The sequence below is a fragment of the Podarcis gaigeae genome (assembly GCF_964106915.1).
Source record: "Podarcis gaigeae genome assembly, chromosome: Z".
NCBI lineage: Eukaryota > Metazoa > Chordata > Lepidosauria > Squamata > Lacertidae > Podarcis > Podarcis gaigeae.
The window spans coordinates 47,666,188-47,671,633 of NC_139691.1; positions in this window are offsets into that span (position 1 = coordinate 47,666,188).

Consider the following 5,446-nt stretch of genomic DNA (forward strand, 5'->3'; position numbering starts at 1 on the left):
TGCATAACTCCGGTGGGGATTCATGTTCCGGGGCCCGCCTCCTCCCTCTGACAAGCCGCGCCAGCCCCGCAACGCGTATAAGCAATAACGGGCACATTGGTTAAGCGGCGGAGTTTATGAGTTATCTTCGGCGCGTGGCTGCGCGCCACCGAGCCCTGGAACCTGTATGGCGCAGAAGTGGTCAGTTTATGGTGCGGGGCCGCCGCTAGGTGTCCCTACTCCGAGGTCTGCGCCGTGAAGTGCCTTGCATAACTGACAGAATCATCCATGGCGCGGGGAGGCTCCTGGGCGCTGCATCCCTGCGCATGCGGTGCTGTCGCTGCTGGTGGAACCGGTGGGGAGCGTTTTGTTGTTAGCCCCCGGTTCGATCACTGTTATTATTATTATGCATTTTAACTTGCATTAGCGCCCCCAAACCCGCTAAGGATGAACTCAAAGTGCCTCGCAATCCGAAATCCATAACACAAACAAACGTTACAAAACGCTGCGCGACTGCAAATGTATCAGCAGCACATATATAAATAAAACAAAACAGGTTTCAGTGGCAGCAGGTCTTTCTTATGTTTTTATCACCGCTCTTCATTTGATTTACAGTATTTATTGCAGATGGTGACAGAAGTCACAAAATTAAAAGACACCTGCTTCTTGGGAGAAAAGCGATGACAAACCTAGGCAGCATCTTAAAAAGCAGAGACATCACCTTGCCAACAAAGGTCCGTATAGTTAAAGCTATGGTTTTCCCAGTAGTGATGCATGGAAGTGAGAGCTGGACCATAAAGAAGGCTGATCGCCGAAGAATTGATGCTTTTGAATTCTGGTCCTGGAGGAGACTCTTGAGAGTCCTGTGGACTGCAAGAAGATCAAACCTCTCCATACTGAAGGAAATCAGCCCTGAGTGCTCACTGGAAGGACAGATCCTGAAGCTGAGGCTCCAAGACTTTGGTCACCTCATGAGAAGAGAAGACTCCCTGGAAAAGACCCTGATGTTGGGAAAGATGGAGGGCACAAGGAGAAGGGGACGACAGAGGACGAGATGGTGGGACAGTGTTCTCGAAGCTACCTGCATGAATCTGACCAAACTGTGGGAGGCAGTGGAAGACAGGAGTGCCTGGCGTGCTCTGGTCCATGGGGTCAGACACAACTAAACGACTAAACAACAACAAAAATTTATTTGTGATACATCGTTATCCAAATATTTTCCAATAAAAACAACATATCACAGTGCAAGAAGCATTCAGTAGCTGTAGCTTGGTAGAGCATGTGCTTTGTGCAGAAGGTCCGAGGTTCAGTCCTCCACATCTTCAGGGAAGACAGCTTATGTCTCCTGACTGTAACACTGGAAAGTTTGCACTAGTCAGTATATAGACAATGTTGAGCCAGTTGGGCCTGCGGGCTGATTCTGTATCTTATGTTATTAGCTCAGTGGTGAAGTGCTTGTTTCACATGCAGAAGGCCCCAGAGTCAATGCCCAAAATCTCCAGGTAGGGTTGGGAATGTCCCCAGCCAGATACCCTGGAGAGATGTGTAGACAGTACCCAGTAAACAAGGTTGGGCTATCTTCATAAGGGATGCATAATGGGCTTTTCCTGTATTTGTATGAGAATATCATTTGTATTAGAAGGTCATGATCCCACACACCATCCAAAAATTGTAAGATTGCAGGATCCCCAAAGGGGTGCTCTGCGGTGACCTGGCTTCAGGCACCAGGCCCATTGGTAGACCAATTCTGTGTTACAAAGATGTCTGCAAACAAGACATGAAGGCTGGCAACATCAACTCTGCTATGTGGGAATCACTTGCAGATGACCACAGTGCTTAGAGACAGGCTATGTAACCATAGCAGTGACCAAAAAATGAATGACCTCTGGGAGAAGTGCAGAGTGGAGAAACACCATGATGCATCTGCAGTAACACAATTGGATCCCTTCATCTGCCCCAGCTGCAACAAAACATGTCTCTCCCATGCCAGTCTCTACAACCACAGCAGGCGCTGCAACCTTCCAACAATTTGACTTCAGCCCCAAAAGCACACTCCTCCATTGTCTCCCGAGGCAGATGGATGCTCACAATTAGAATGAAATAATTACACTGGCTAGTGTGCACACTAGATTCCAAACTTTCTATAGTTTTGGCTTTCTGTGGTGTTCTATATAATTTGCAAGTGACACAAAACAACTGGGGGGGCGGAGGTGAAAGACCTTTAATGTTAAAAGTACGAAATTTGCAGCCAGAAGATGTGGCTCCACAGATGAGAAGTTGCCAGTGGAAAGGCATTCTCCTTTGTCATCATCTTCTGAGCCTCCCTCAAAGGAGGGACCTGGAGAAGGGCTTAGATCAGTGTTTCCCAACCTTTTTTGGGCAAAGGCACACTTGTTTCATGAAAAAAATCTCGAGGCACACCACCATTAGAAAATGTTTAAAAAATTAACTCTGTGCCTATATTGACTATATATAAAGTAACTCTCGTTAATAGGCATCAAATAAACACAAAGAAAGTATTTTATAATTACTTTATTATGAAATAGTAAGTACCGTATTTTTCCTTTATTTCCCCCCCCCAAAAAACCAGGTCGGGGAACAGTGGGATGGCGGTGCTGCGCCTCCCCGCTGTCCCCCGAGCTTGTGGGGCTGGCCCATGTCTGCCTGGCGCGAGGGGCGCTCTGCTTCAGGGCGCCCCGCGCGTCGGGCGGCAGGCTACAGTCCGCAGCATGGGGAACCCTCTGTTTCAGGGCGCCCCACGCGCCCCCCAGGTGCGCAAGGCTGGCCAACACCAGCGCGGAGCACGGGGTGTCCTCCGAAGGGCGCCCCGTGCTCCGCGCTGCCAGCTGCCGCCCGCAAGCTTTGCGCTCCTGGGGGGAGATCCCCCGGGTGTGCAAGGCTGGCCAACACCAGCGAGGAGCACGGGGCGGCCTCCGAAGGGCGCCCCGTGCTCCGTGCTGCCGACTGCCGCCCGCAAGCCTTGCGCTCCTGGGGGGAGATCCCCCGGGTGCGCAAGGCTGGCCGACACCAGCGCGGAGCACGGGGCGGCCTCTGAAGGGCGCCCCGTGCTCCGTGCTGCCGCCCGCAAGCCTTGCGCTCCTGGGGGGAGATCCCCCAGGTGCGCAAGGCTGGCCGACACAAGCGCGGAGCACGGGGCGTCCTCCGAAGGGCGCCCCGTGCTCCGTGCTGCCAGCTGCCGCCCGCAAGCCTTGCGCTCCTGGGGGGAGATCCCCCGGGTGCGCAAGGCTGGCCAACACCAGCGAGGAGCACGGGGCGGCCTCCGAAGGGCGCCCCTGCTCCGTGCTGCCGGCTGCCGCCCGCAAGCCTTGCGCTCCTGGGGGGAGATCCCCCGGGTGCGCAAGGCTGGCCGACACAAGCGCGGAGCACGGGGCGTCCTCCGAAGGGCGCCCCGTGCTCCGTGCTGCCAGCTGCCGCCCGCAAGCCTTGCGCTCCTGGGGGGAGATCCCCCGGGTGCGCAAGGCTGGCCGACACCAGCGCGGAACACGTGGCGTCCTCCGAAGGGCGCCCCGTGCTCCGCGCTGCCAGCTGCCGCCCGCAAGCCTTGCGCTCTCGGGGGGAGCACGGGGCAGCCGACACAAGCGCGGAGCACGGGGCAGCCTGCCGAAGCGAGCGGCGATGGGATGTGGGGGGGAGGGAGCTCGCCGCCCCGCGTGTGCTCGCCGCCGACCGGCCTCTCGCCGCCCGCCTCGCCCGCCTCCCTCCCACGGCACACCAGGCAGCGTCTCGCGGCACACTAGTGTGCCGCGGAACACCGGTTGGGAAACACTGGCTTAGATGAAGATCTAAGTGGCCAGAGACTTTCATTTTGGGAGAGACATTCCAGGAGATATTGGGGTCCTGAGCCACAAAGATCTGTGCAAACACAAAATGGACACAGCTTAGTTATCGAAGGGGTGTTGTGCAGTATACTTCTGATTACCAGTTGCTGGGAATCACAAACAGGGAGAATGCTCTTGTGCTCAAGTCCCATTTGAGTAATTTCTGGGGCAGCTCCCCACATGAACCCACCTGGACCCTACTTTCATCATCAGAGGCCTTTCTCCTTGTACCCCCCGAGGGAAAGGTGGTGTGTGCCAACACAAGAAAGGTATTTTCAGCAGGTGAATCAGCAGTCTTTAGGACATTCTGAATCCTAGAACACTCTAGGAATTGTATCACAGTGAGGGGGAAAGGGGCCTCCTAACAACTTTAATCACTCTTAAGGAAACTATCCTTCCCAGGATCTTTTGGGGGAAGGCATGACTGTTTAAAGTCCAGGCACTGAGGTCCAGCTCCGAGAGCCTTCTGGCAGGTCCCTCACTGGGAGAAGTGAAGTTACAGGGAACCAGCAGAGGGCATTCTTGGTAGTGGTGCCTGCCCTGCAGAATGCCCTCCCATTAGTTGTCAAGGAGATAACCATATGTCTTCTTGAAGACATATGAAAGCAGCCTTGCATGCAAAAGTTTTTGATGTTTTATTGTGTTTTTATATTTTGCTGGAAGCCACCCACAGTGGCTCAGGGAACCTAGTCAGATGGGTGGGATATAAATAATAACATTATCATTAAACTGGTATGATGCTGGTTTAAAATGTACACTTCAGGTGCCCCTTCCCCTCTTCAGCAAGTTTCATGGCTGAAGATCTGACTTTTGCTCACCTTGCACCGCAGGCAGCATCTGTCCTGAGTTCCTCCAACCGAGGAATCTCATCCTCTCCAGAGATAAGCTGAATCTTGCAGCATCTTCTCAACTTGAGCGAAGCTTGCCTCCCCGCCCTCGCCCCCGCCCCCCCCCACAGAAGCAGTTTTATTCACATGTGAAAAACTGCAAATGTATTTTTCAATTTCTAAATGTCTATCTCATATGGAGAGAGAAAAACCACACGCAGAGACTTTGTGTAGAATAGTAATAAGTACACACACACAAGCGAGAGAATTTGTGTAGGTTTAATTGATTAATAAATCAGTTGGCTAGCTGTCGTCTAATCAATCATTGAAGACGCCTTTAATCTGGCTGCATCGTCCTCGCGCGGGAGGGGGGCGATTAGACAGAGCAGCCCCGGCAGAGCTTCGCCGTGGCGGGCAAAGAGGGGAGTAGCAGCCGCTGGACACACCAGCCAAAGGAGTGGGAGCGCAGCGCCGCCTAGCACGGCGCACTTGTTTTGGATGAAGCGGATTGGTTGGTTGCTTATGTAACGCCGGCACGGTGGGGCAGGGGGGGAGGAGGAGGAGGGAGACAGAGGGTAAGCGAGAAGTTGGAACTCTGGGATTTGTAGTCCGCATGGTCTCCCTCCTTCCTCGAAAGAAAGTCTCGCGCTTGGCCTGACGGGAAACCGCGTCCCGTTTCGAGACGCTTCCCCCCCCCCCGCCCGCCGTCGCCTCGCTTGGGGACTACGGCTCCCAAGGTGCACCGGGTGCGCACGCGCGGGCTCATTTCCAACTCCCCCCGCCCCTCTCCCCGTCTGTGAT